A 13,942-nucleotide genomic window follows, 5' to 3' on the forward strand; every position below is an offset into this window, starting at 1 on the left:
AAGACAATTGGCATAACACTGTTTAGAAAGAAAATGTTCTACGTTCTACCTTGGTGAGTAGTGTCTGGGGTCTTAAAAGCCTGTGAGCAGCCATCTAAGATGCTCTGCTAGTCTCATCCTTTTGGGAGCAAAGGAGAATGAAGAGAACAGGATACAAGGAAAAGATTAGTCTGAAGGACTAATGGTCCACAGCTACCAAGGCATCCACCAGACTGAGTCCAGTACAGCTGGATGGTGCCTGGCACCACCACTGACTGCTCTGACTGGGATCACAACAGAGAGTTCTGGACAGAGCTGGAGAAGGATGTAGAACAAATTTCTAACTCACAAAAAAAAAGACTGGCCTAAAGGAGACTGGAGAAACCCTGAGAGTATGGCCCCCAGACACCCTTTTAGCTCAGTGGTGAAGTCGTCTCTGAGGTTCACCGTTCAGCCTGGGAGTGGACAGCCCCATAAAACCAAATGGGATTAATGAGGTACAGCAGTCCAGGGACAAGGGCCAGAAGGCAGAAGGGGACAAGGAAGCTGGTGATAGGGAACCCAAGGTTGAGTAAGGATAGTGTTTATATGTTGTGAGGTTGTTTACCATTGTCATAGGGCAACGGGTGTACTAATTGTTAAATGAGAAACTATTTTGTTCTGTAAGGCTTCATCTAAGGCAAGAATAGCAGCACAATTGGAAGAGAGTAATTGATGTCACTAAACTGTTCATGTGGAAATTTTTGAAATGGTGTATCTTTGCTATGTATATTTTCACCAAAAAGAAAAAAAGGTCAAGAACGGAGAGGGTTGACATGTTGTGGGGTTGTTAACCAATGTCATAAAACAATATGTGTACTACTGTTTCATGAGAAACTATTAGTTCTGTAAGCCTTCATCTGCAGTACAATTAAAAAAAAGAAAAGAAAAAAAAAGTTTGACATCTAATGCACAATAAAAAAATTTAAAAAAAAAAGGATTTAGATGAAGTTAAAAGTATACTTAACAGTGTCTACCCCTAAAAACATTATGCTTTACTCTTTATTTTAGGATGAAATTTGATGTCTGCCCTCCTCTCACGTACTTGCTAAAACAATTGCATTGCTTGAGGAGTTCTTTTGTGCTAAGGAAGGAAAGCTTGTAGGCATGTATAGGGAACTACGGCCCTGGCATCTGGCTTAAGCCCTTCAAATTTTTCACTCCAGTGTGGTTTAAAATGTCTCCATCAGTCTCTGCATGGTGCTCACACAAAGCACGCACGCATGCGTGCCCGTGTGCTCATGTGCACACACACGAAAGACTTAGTATTTAACAGGATGGATGGAATAAGAATTTATTCATCCATATTTCCAATTTCTGATTTCTAATTATAAACCGAGTTGCAGTGACGTCCCGTGTGTATATCTTTCTTCCCTTGCATGCTTAGCTAGAACCCAACCACCCTCCAAATGCTGTAGTGAGTTATACTGGTAAAAGGAATGCTCCAGGATTCTAATTTCTCTCTTTTTGGGTAAAATGGTAGAGGCCAGGCTCCCCTGCTTTATCTGGAGTCATTTTACTAGACTCAAACTCTGTGCTCCTGGGCAGAGACTCTCATAACCAATGTCTCAAATTGAATAAACCTTAAGTTTTATTTTCTCCCACACATAAAACCCCCTCAAACCGTCCTGAGGGGAGGAAAAAGGGTAAACACAAAGAGTTACCAGGAGCCCTGGTGGCACAATGGTTAAGTGCTTGGCTGTTAACCGAAAGGTTGGTGGTTCAAAACCACCCAGCAGCCCTGCTGGAGAAAGACTTGTCAATTTGCTTCCAGAATGATTACAGCTAGAAAAACACCAGGGGGCAGTTCTACTCTGCCGCATGGGGTCGCTATGAGTCTGAATTGACTTGACGGTACCCAACAACAACACAGGTGTAACCACCAGCACTGGGACAATTCTGTAGTGATAGGGCCAAGGGTAGGAAGGCCTTGGTGAGAATTTAAACAGAGTTCCCCTCTCGAGGCTCTCCCTGTGTGTTGAGGTGGGCGATTTACACAGCTTCAGGAGCGGGCAGAATTATGCGCCTGGTACTTAGGGTCTCTAGGATTTTCCCTTTCCCAGCATCGGATTGCTGCTCTGACCCTTGTATGTGTTACTTGTGTAACAGAAGAGGAAGAAAAAAGAAAAGATTTAGGGCTGACTCGACCACGGCAAAGCCAGATATGAAAAAGTTTTATTTTATTTTTATGTATTTCATATATTTACACACCATGGGAAAAAAAGTAAAATTTCATGACTGTTGTTAATATTTGAAAGGTTTGCCAATTTAATGGGTGAAGTATTGTTAGCTTCGTTTTCATTTCCTAAATCTCATGCCATATCCCAGCCATTTGATTTGCTTATTCTGGGGTTTACCTGTTCTTATGCAGTATAATTTTTTATTGCGTTTTTCTTGCCCATTGTAGTACATAGTTTATATGCTAAAGATACTATCACTTTGCCAATTACATATGTTACAGATATTCTCCTCAGTCTGTTTTTTTTAATATACTTTATTTTTTAGAGTAGTTTTACGTTAAAAGAAAAATTTTGCAGAAGGTACAGATACTCCAAATACTCCTACTGCTCTCCCCACAGTTTCCCCTATGATTAATATCTTTCATTAGTGTGGTACATTTGCTAAAATTGATAAGCCAATACTGATGCATTTTTATTAACTAAAGTCCACAGTTATTACATGAGAGTTCACTCTTTGTGTTGTATAGTCTTACAGGTTTTGACAAATACATAATATCATGTATCCATCATCGCAGTATCTTACAGAATAGTTTCACTGCCCGAAAAGTGCCTTGTGCTTCACCTATTCATCCCTCCTCCCCTACCCCTGAGCCTCTGATAACCACTGATCTTTTTTACTGTCTCTACAGTTTTACGTTTTCCAGAATGACATACATTTGGAATCATATAATATGTAGCCTTTTCAAACTGGCTTCTTTAAATACGCATTTAAGGTTCTTCTATGTCTTTTCTTGGCTTGGTAACTCATTTCTTTTTATCAAAATTGTATGTATATACCACAGTTGTTTAACCATTCACTTATTGAAGGACATCTTGATTACTTTGGATTTTTGGCAATTGTAAATAAAGCTGATATAAAAACTGTGTTCAGGTTTTTGTATGGACATAAGTTTTCGACTCACTTGAGTAAATAACTAGGAACACAATTGCTGGATTGTATGGTAAGCTACTGTTTAGCTTTGCAAGAAATTGCCAGACTGTCTCCCACAGAGGCTGTACCATTTTGTATTTCAACTGGTAATGAATGAGAGTTCTTGCTGCTCCACATTCCTGTCAGCATTTGGTGCTGTCAGCGTTTTGAATTTTAGCCATCCTAATAGGTGTATGGTAGTATATCATTGTTATTTTAATTTTCACTCCTTAATGACATGTTCAGAGTCCCTGGGTGGCAGAGCAGCAAGCTTTGAAAACCCTATGGAGCACAGTTCTACTTTGCACACATGAGGTCACCATGAGTAAGAATTAACTCGTTGGTAATTAACAAGGGATGATATATTACATGTGTTACAGAGTAGAACTGAGTTCAAGAGGGTTTTCAGGATGGTAATTTTTATAGAAGCAGATTGCCATGTCTTTCTTCCATAGCATCACTGTGTAGATTCGAAACACAAACCTTCAGTTAGTAGCCAAGCCACCATGAGTTGGAATCAACTTGATGGCAATGATAAATATTGACATGTTAAAACTTGAGCATCTTTTAGTATGCTTGTTTGCAATCTGTATTTCTTCTTAGGTGAAGTTTCTGTTCAGATCTTTTGCCCATTTTGTAATTGGATTTCTTGTCTTTTTACTGTTGAGTTTTAAGAGTTCTTCTGTAGGGTCACTATGTGTCAGAATTGACTCGATGGCAACTTTTTTTTTTGGTATATCTTGGATCAAAGTCCTTTATCAGAGATGTGTTTTACAAATATTTTCTCCTAATCTGCGGCTTATCTTTTCGTTTTCTTAACAGTGTCTTTCTCAGAGCAGAAGTTTAGAATTTTAATGAAATCCAATCTCATTTTTTTTTTTTTTTTTTGTGGATTGCACTTTTGGTGTTGTATCTAAAAACTCGATACCATACCCAAGGTTACTTAGATTTCCCACTATTTTATCTTGTAGAAAAGTTACAGTTTTTCATTTTACATGTAAACCTATGAACCATTTTGTGTTAATTTTTGTGAAAGATTTAAGGTCTGTCAAGATTCTTTTTTATGTGGATGTCCAGTTGTTGTGGTACCACTTGTTGAAAAGTCTATCTTTCCTCCATTGAATTGTCTGTTCCTTTGTCAAAGATCAGTTGACTATATTTGTGTGGGTCTGCTTCTGGGCTCTCTTCCTTGATCTATTTGTCATTTCTTTCACTAATACCACGCTGTCTTGATCCCTCAGTCTGTTTTTGTTTTTAATTTTGTTGGTATTTTTTGTCCTTCAGGACATTTTTATTTTCTTAAAGTCAAATTTATCAGTATTTTCTTTTATTGCTTCTGAGTTTCATGTCTTATTTAGAGAACCTTCTCCACTTCACATTTATATATTCATTCTACTAAAGTCTCCTTTCTCTTCCTTCCACACACATATATCTCACAAATGCATGAGTGCGTGTGTGTGTGGCACAAGTGACTTACATTGGCTGTTGACTTAAAATCTGGTGGTTCAAACCCACTCAGTGGCTCCATGGAAGAAAGACCTGGAAGACTGCTTCCATAAAGATTACAGACAAGTAACCCTGTATCGAATAAGGTCACCAGGAAGTTGGAATTGACTTGACAGCAATGAGTTAACCAAGTGGTGTTTGGTACATTTGGCTCATTAATTAATGTGGATTTTATTTTGGCATATAATGTGAAGTAGGAATCTTACTTTTTATTCTTCAAAGTTGCATTACTTATCTATCACTGCTATAACAAATTACCTCTCTCCAGCCCTTTTTCAAACTCTCTAGCACTGACTACAGCCAAGAAAGCTTCTCTACCTTTATGGACTCATGTGATTAGTTTGGGCCTACTTGGATAATCACAGCAATGTCCCCATCTCAAGGTCTATAACCTTAATCACATCTGCAAAGTCCCTTTGCTGTGTAAGGAAACATTCTGGGGATTAGGATGTGGACATCTTTGGGGCTATGATTCTGCCTATACAAAGTGAAGTGAAATTTATCCAATATAATGTATTGACCAATCTATTCTTTCCCTGCTCTTTCAAAATAACATGTGTGTATCACACATAGAGCTGGAAGTGATGCCACTGGTATTTCAAACACCAGTAGAGTTATTCATGATAGACAAGTTTCAGTGGAACTTCCAAACTAAGACAAACTAGGAAGAAAGGCCTGGTGATCTACTTCTCAAAATTAGCTTATGAAAACCCTATGGATCACAACAAAATATTGTCCTATATAGTGCTAAGAGATGCTAGGAGATGAGTCCCCTAGGTTGAAAGGCACTCAAAAGACACAATGGCCACAGCAATGGACTTAAGCATACCAACAATCATGAAGAAGGTGCTTGCAGTCACTGTGAGTTGGAGCCAACTGGATGGCAGCTAACAGCAACAGTGTGGGTCTTTTCCTGAGGTCTCTTCTCTCCCACTCATATTGATTGTTTAACTCTGTGTCTGTTTTCATATCTGATAGGGCAAGTATCTCATTAATGCTAATTTAAAAGTGCTATATTTTTAAAAAATGTTTTTGTCCATGTTAACTCTGTAGACACCTTGCCAAGATTCATTAAGTATCATCATATAATTCTGATAGAGATTGTTTAAATTTACTGATTAATTTGAGAGTATTTACATTTTTATAGTACCAGGATGTCCCTTGTAGCAACAAGGCATATCCCTGCATCTACTCCTGTTTTTGTATCATTCTGTAAATGTATGTGTTGGTATGTGTGAATGTGAATTTTTTAAACCTATAGTATATGCACTTACTAATTTGTTTATTCCTGGGTAATTTATCATGTTGTGACTCTTTTGAATATGATCTCTCTCTCTTTTTTTGTTACATTTTCTCTTTGATCATTGCTACTGAATAGAAGAAGAGTTGATTTTTATATAAGTTGAGTGTATTCAATTCCTTTATTAGCTCCAGTACTTGGTCAGTTGATTCCACTGAAGTTTGTAAGTAGGTAAATATTGAAGTTAGAATTCCGAGAACACTAATTAAGGCTGTTAATCATTTTCTTTCCATTGAACGGTTTTGCCCTAAGGTTCTTTTGTCCCAAGGAAAAAAGACAGAGTTAAATGCTTTCTGTAAGAGAATACGCATTCACCTTACTCCCAATTTATTTTTTAAAAAAGGAATAAAGATAACGAAGGGAAGGGGGACCGTAGAGAAATGAGTTTTGTCTGGAAGGGTGGAGTCTTCCCACATTGAGCACCGGCAGACAAATCATCCTGCTCCTCAGGGAATTCCAAGGTAGGGGTGGGGCACTCCAAGAAAGCGCTTCTCCTTTAAGTGATTTAACTGAAGTTATTATTGCCTTAGATTTTGTAGTCCTCTTATCTGTTAGCTGCAGTAGAGTCAGCCCTGACTCATGGCAAACCCATGCACAACTCAATGAAATGCTGCCTGGTCCTGTACCATACGCATGATGAGTTGGGGATTGGACTGTTGTGATCCATGGGGTTTTCATTGGCTGACTTTTGGAAGGAGATCTCCAGGCCTTTATTTCTAGTCTGTCTTAGTCCAGAAGCTCTGCTGAAACCTGTTCAGCATCATAGCAACTTGCAAGCCTCCACCAGACAGGTGGTGGCTGCACATGAGGTATATTGGCTAAGAATAGAACCTGGGTCCCCTGATTGGAAGGTGACACTTCTACCACAAAACCACCGTCTTCTTATTAGGAGCCTGGAATATCCATCTCAGCTGAGGACTTTTCTTCTGTGAAGGGGTGCTCTGCATCTGGTTTCTCTCTACAGTTTGTACTCTGCTCACACTTCCTGGGTATGATTACTAAGAATGTGGATAGCGTTACTTTATTGTATTTGTAATAAAATATCAGTAATCCATGTATGATGAGTTCATCTGTGTTTCCAGACATGGGGGCCACCCTGTATCTCAGCATCATATAAACTGTGATTCTACTGAATGGTTTAGGAGCAAGTGGTCAGAATTGTTACATTTGCTTTCCACAAATCCAAAAACAGGAAAAGTCAGCCAAAGGGCCTGGAGATAAGGAATAACACTGACTCTTTTAGAAGCTGATTATATATAAGGGGAGAGGTCTGTGCTCTGAATTAGTCCCTCTATTGACAACGGGAAGCATTATTTTTTGCCTTTTTGCTTATCTTTCTAGAAAATGCTTCAGATTATTTGTGTGACTTGATACTTATTATTGTTCATTCTGCTATTTTGTGTATATGTGTGTACATGTTTGTGTGTAAATATACATATATATCTATACCTATGTATATGTCTATATCTATATTATATCTATATCCATACCAATACCCTTACCCATACCCATACCCATACCCATACCCATACCCTTACCCTTACCCATACTCACTCATACCCATACCTGGAGCCCTGGTGTCAGGCACAGTGGTTAAGAGCTCAGCTGCTAACCAAAAGATCAGCAGTTCTAATTCACCAACTACTCCCTGAAAACCCTATAGGGTGGTTCTACTCTGCCCTATAGGGCCACTATGAGTCGAAATTGACTTGACACAACAAGATCTATACCTATACCTACACCTATATATCTATATCTACCACCACATGTCTGTCAGTTAGTCATACTGTAGTGAGTTGCATGTTGCTGTGATGCTGGAGGCTACGTCACCAGTATTGCAAATACTAGCAAGATCACTCGTAGTGGACAGGTTTCAGCGGAGCTTCCAGACTAAGACAAAACGTTTAAAAAATGTCAAAAAGAACATTTCAAGATCTATCATGAAGTACAACGCAATTTGTGACAGGATAATATCAATAAGACTATAAGAAAGACCAGTTATTATACAAATTTAAACACCAAACACTAATGCCAAAGAAGAAGAAATTGAAGATTGTTACCAACTTCTGCAGTCTGAAATTGATCAAACATGCAATCAAGATGCATTGATAATTATTGGTGATTGGAATGCATAAGTTAGAAACAAAGAAGAAGGATCTGTATTTGGAAAATATGGCCTTGGTGATAGAAACAATGCCAGAGATCACATGATAGAATTTTGCAAGACCAAAGACTTGTTTATTGCAAATACCTTTTTTCAACAACATAAATAGCTACTATATACATGGATCTCACCAGATGGAATACACAAGAAAAAGAAAATCGACTATATCTATGGGAAGAGATGATGGAAAAGTTCAACATCTTTGGTCAGAACAAGGCCAGGGGCCAACTGTGGAACAGACCATCAATTGCTCTTATGCAAGTTTAAGTTGAAGCTGAAGAAAATTAAAACAAGTCCAAGAGAGCCAAAGAACGACCTTGAATATATCCTACCTGAATTTAGGGACCATCTCAAGAATAGATTTGATGCATTGAACACTAATAGCCAAGACCAGAAGAGTTATGGAATGACATCAAGGACATGAAGGAAGAAAAGGCCATTAAAAAGATATGAAAAAAAAGAAAAGACCAAAATGGATGTCAGAAGAGACTCTGAAACTTGCTCTTGAAAGCGAAAGAAAGAAATGATGAACTAAAAGAGCTGAACAGAAGATTTCAAAGGACAAATCCAGAAGACAAAGCAAAGTATTGTAATGAAATGTGCAAAGACCTGGAGTTAGAAAACCAAAAGGGAAGAACATGCATGACATTTTTCAAGTTGAAAGAACTGAAGAAAAATTGAAGCCTCAACTTGCAATTTTGAAGGATTTTGTGGGCTAAATATTGAACAATGCAGGAAGTGTCAAAACAAGATGGAAGGAATACACAGAGCTACTGTACCAAAAAGAACTGGTTGATATTCAATCATTTCAGGAAATAGCATATGATCAAGAACCCATGGTACTGAAAGAAGAAATTCAAGCTGTCCTGAAAGTATTGACGAAAAACAAGCCTCCAGGAATTGACAGAATATCACCTGAGATGTTTCAACAAATGGATTCAATACTGGAAGTGCTCACTGGTCTATGCCAAGAAATTTGGAAGACAGCTACCTGGCCAACGGACTGGAAGAGATCCCTATTTGTGCCCATTCCAAAGAAAGGTGATCCAACAGAACGCAGAAGTTATGGAACAATATCATTAATATCACACACAAGTAAAATTTTGCTCAAAAACAGTACATCAACAGGGAACTGTCAGAAATTACAGCCGGATTAAGAAGAGGACATGGAATGAGGGGTGGATATCATTGCTGATGGATAGATGGATCTTGGCTGAAAGCAGAGAAGACTAGAAAAATGTTTACTTGTATTTTATTGACTTTGTAAAGGCATTCGACTGTGTGGATCATAAGAAATTATGGATAACATTGCACAGAATGGGAATTCCAGAGCACTTAATTGTGCTCATGAGGAACCTGTACATAGACCAAGAGACAGTAGTTCGAATAGAACAAGGGGATTCTGCAAGGTTTAAAATCAGGAAAGTGTGTGTCAGGGTTGTATCCTTTCACCATACGAATTCAATCCATATGCTGAGCAAATAAGCTGAGAAACTGGACTACATGAAGAAGAATGTGGCATCAGATTTGGAGGACGACTCATTAGCCATCTGCGATATGCAGGTGACACAACCTTGCTTGCTGAAAGTGAAGAGGACTTGAAGCACTTACTGATGAAGATCAAACAACTGTACTAATAAGCAACATCATGATAAATCGAGAAAAGATTGAAGTTGTCAAGGATTTCATTTCACTTGGAGCCACAATCAATGCCCATGGAAACAGTAGTCAGGAAATCAAACAACATATTGCTTTGGGCAAATCTGCTGCAAAAGACCTCTTTAAAATATTGAAAAGCAAAGATGTGACTTTGAGGACTAAGGTGCATCTGACCTAAGCTCTGATATTTTCAGTTGCCTCATATGCGTGTGAAAGCTGGACAATGAATAAGGAAGACCAAAGAAGAGTTGATGCCTTTGAATTATGGTGTTGGAGAAGAATATGGACTATACCATGGACTGACAGAAGAATGAACAAGTCTGTCTTGGAAGAAGTACAGCCAGAGTGCTCCTTAGAAATGAGGATGACAAGACTTATTCTCATGTACTTTGGACATGTTATCAGGAGGGATCAGTCCCTGGAGAAGGACATCATGCTTGGTAAAGTAGAGGGGTCAGTGAAAAAAGATCCTCAATGAAATGGCTTGACACAATGACTTCAACAATGGCCTCAAACATAGCAATGATTGTGAGGATAGTGCAGGACTGGGCAATGTTTAGTTCTGTTGTACATAAGGTCCCTGTGAGTTGGAACCAACTCGACAGCACCTAACAATATCTATATCTATTATCTCTATATCATCTGTATGTGTATATTACCAGCAATCAGATTTTTAATTTTTCCATCCTCTTTCTTATTCTCTGCATGCTTTTTTAAATCTCAGCCTGTTCTTGTTTTATGAATACAATGTCTTTATTACTTTCAGTGTTGTTGCTGTTAGGTGCTGTTGAGTCGGTTCTGACTCATAGCAACCCCATGCACAAGAGAACGAAACACTGCCTGGTCCTACGCCATCCTCACAATAGTTCCTATGCTTGAGCCCATTGTTGCAGCCACTAGGTTAGTCCATCTCGTTGAGGGTCCTCCTCTTTTTCGCTGACCCTCTATTTTACCAAGCATAATGTCCTTCTCCAGGGACTGAGGCCTTCTGATAACATGTCCAAAGTACGTGAGACGTAGTCTGGCCATCCTTGCTTCTAAGAAGCATTCTGCTTGTACTTATTCCAAGACAGATTTGTTTGTTGTTTTGGCAGTCCATGGTATATTCAATATTCTTCACCAACACAACAATTCAAAGCCTTCAGTTCTTCTTAGGTCTTCCTTATTCTTTGTCCAGCTTTCACATGCATATGAGGTGATTGAAAACACCATGGCTTGGGTCTGGCACACCTTAGTCCTCAAGGTGACACCTTTGCTTTCTAACTTTGCCCATTGCAATGCACCTTTTGATTTCTTGACTACTGCTTCCTTGGGTGTTGATTGTGGATCCAAGTAAAATGAAATCCTTGATAACTTCAATCTTTTCTGCATTTATCATGATGTTGTTTTTTGGTCCAGTTGTGAGGATTTTTGTTTTATGTTGAGGTGTAATCCATACTGAAGGCTGCGGTCTTTGATGTTTGTCAGCAAGTGCTTCAAGTCCTCTTCACTTTCAGCAAGCATGCTTGTGTCATCTGCATAAAGCAGGTTGTTAATGAGTCTTCCTCCAATCCTGATGCCCCGTTCTTCTTCATATAGTCCAGCTTCTCAGAGTATTAGCTCAGACTACAGATTGAATAGGGATGGTGAAAGGATACAACCCTAACGCACACCTTTCCTGACTTTAAACCATGCAGTATCCCCTTGTTCTGGTTGAACAACTGCCTCTTGATCAATGTACAGGTTCCTCATGAACACACTTAAGTATTCTGGAATTCTCCTTCTTCTCACTGTTATCTGTAATTTGTTACGGTCCACACAGTTGAATACATTTTCATAGTCAATAAAACACAGGTAAACATCTTTCCGGTCTTGTTTGCTTTCATCCAGGACTCATCTCACATCAGCAACGATATTCCTCTTTCCATGTCATCTTCTGAATCCTGCTTGAATTTCTGGCAGTTCCCTGTCGATTGACTGCTGCATCTGCTTTTGAATGATCTTCAGCAACATTTTACTTGCAAGTGATATTAATGAACCATTGTTCCATAATTTCTGCATTTGGTTGGAATAGGCATAAATATGGATCTCTTCCAGTCTGTTGGCCAGGTAACTGTCTTCTAAATTTCTTGGCATAAAATAGTGAGCACTTCCAGCACTGCATTTTTTCGTTGAAACATCTCAGCTGGTATTCTGTCAATTCCTGGAGCCTTGTTTTTCTCCATTGCCTTCAGCTCATCATAGAGTTTGTCCTTCAGTATCATTGGTTCCTGATCATATGCTACCTCCAAAAAATGTTGAATGTTGACCAATTCTTTTTGGTATAATGACTCTATATTTCTTCCATCTTCTTTTGATGACTGATGTTGTTTATTATTTTCCCTGTAAAACCCTTCAATATTGCAACTCGAGGCTTGAATTTTTTCTTCAGTTCTTTCAGCTTGAGAAATGCCGACAGTGTTCTTCCCATTTGGTTTTCTATCTCCAGTTCTTTGCACATGTCATCATAATACTTTACTTTGTCTTCTCAAGCCACCTTTTGAAATCTTCTGTTCAGCTCTTTCATTTGATCATTTTTACCTTTTGCTTTAGCTACTTGACGTTCAAGAGCAAGTTTCAGAGTCTCTTCTGACATCCTTTTAGGTCTTTTCTTTCTTTCCTGTCCTTTTAATGACCTCTTGATTTCTTCATGTATAATGTCCTTGATGTCATTCCACAACTCGTCTGGTCTTTGGTCATTAGTGTTCAACGCGTCAAGTCTATTCTTGAGATGGTCTCTAAATTCAGGTGGGATATACTCAAGTTTGTACTTTGTCTCTCGTGGACTAGTTCTAGTTTTCTTCTGTTTCAATTTGGACTTGCATAGGAGTAATTGATGATCTGATCCCTGGCCTTGTTCTGACTGATGACTTTGAGCTTTTCCATCATCTCTTTCCACAGATGCAGTCGATTTGATTCCTGTATATTCCATCTGGCAAGGTCCATGTGTACAGTTGCCATATATGTTGGTGAAAAAAGATATTTGCAAAGAAGAACTCGTTGGTCTTGCAAAATTCAATCATACGACCTTCGGGATCATTTCTATCACCAAGGCCATGTTTTCCAACTACTGATCCTTCTTCTTTGTTTCCAAATTTCAAGTTCTAATCACCAGTAATTATCAGCGCATGTGGATTGTATGTTTGATCAATTTCAGACTGCAGAAGTTGGTAAAAATCTTGAATTTCTTCATCTTTGGCCTTAGTGGTTTGTGGGTAAATTTGAATAATAGTCATATTAACTGGTCTTCTTTGTAAGCGTATGGATATTATCCTATCACTGACAGTGTTGAACTTCATGACGGATCTTGAAGTGTTCTTTTTGACCATGAATGCAACACCATTCCTCTTCAAGTTATTGTTCCCAGCATAGTAGACCACATGATTATCCAATTCAAAATGACCAATACCAGTCCATTTCAGCTCACTAATGCCTAAGATATTGATCTTTATGCATTCCATTTCATTTTTGATATTTTCCAATTTTCCTAAATCCATACTACGTACATTCCATGTTCCTATTATTAATGGATGTTTGTAGCTGTTTCTTCTCATTTTGAGTTGCACCACATCCGCAAATGAAGCTCCCGGAAGCTTGACTGTATCCACATCATTAAGGTCAATTCTACTTTGAAGAGGCAGCTCTTCCCCAGTTGTATTTTCAGGCCTTCCAACCTGAGGGGCTCATCTTCCGGCACTATATCAGACAATCTTTCACTGCTATTCATAAGGTTTTCACTGGCTAATTCTTTTCAGAAACAGACCATCGGGACCTTCTTCCTAGTCTGTCTCAGTCTGGAAGCTCTGTTGAAACCTGTCCACCATGGATGGCCCTGCTGGTATTTGAATACCATTGGCATAGCTTCCAGCATCACAGCAACCCACAAGCCCCCACAGTACAACAAACTGGCAGACGCGTGGGTGTATTTATTTTCACCACTGATTAGCAATTATAAGTGTTTTAAATTTGTTCCTGCTCTTAAATTAACATAGTTTCAGTAAGGCCATAGAATTCAGCTAGATTCATCTCTTTGTGCAATAAGCTCTTATGTTTCAAAAATTCTCTTATTATATATTGTATGTCTATATAAATACATATGTATATAAAACTACATGATATATAAGTTA

Source organism: Trichechus manatus, unplaced genomic scaffold, assembly GCF_000243295.1.
Source record: "Trichechus manatus latirostris isolate Lorelei unplaced genomic scaffold, TriManLat1.0 scaffold00042, whole genome shotgun sequence".
NCBI classification, from domain to species: Eukaryota; Metazoa; Chordata; class Mammalia; order Sirenia; family Trichechidae; genus Trichechus; species Trichechus manatus.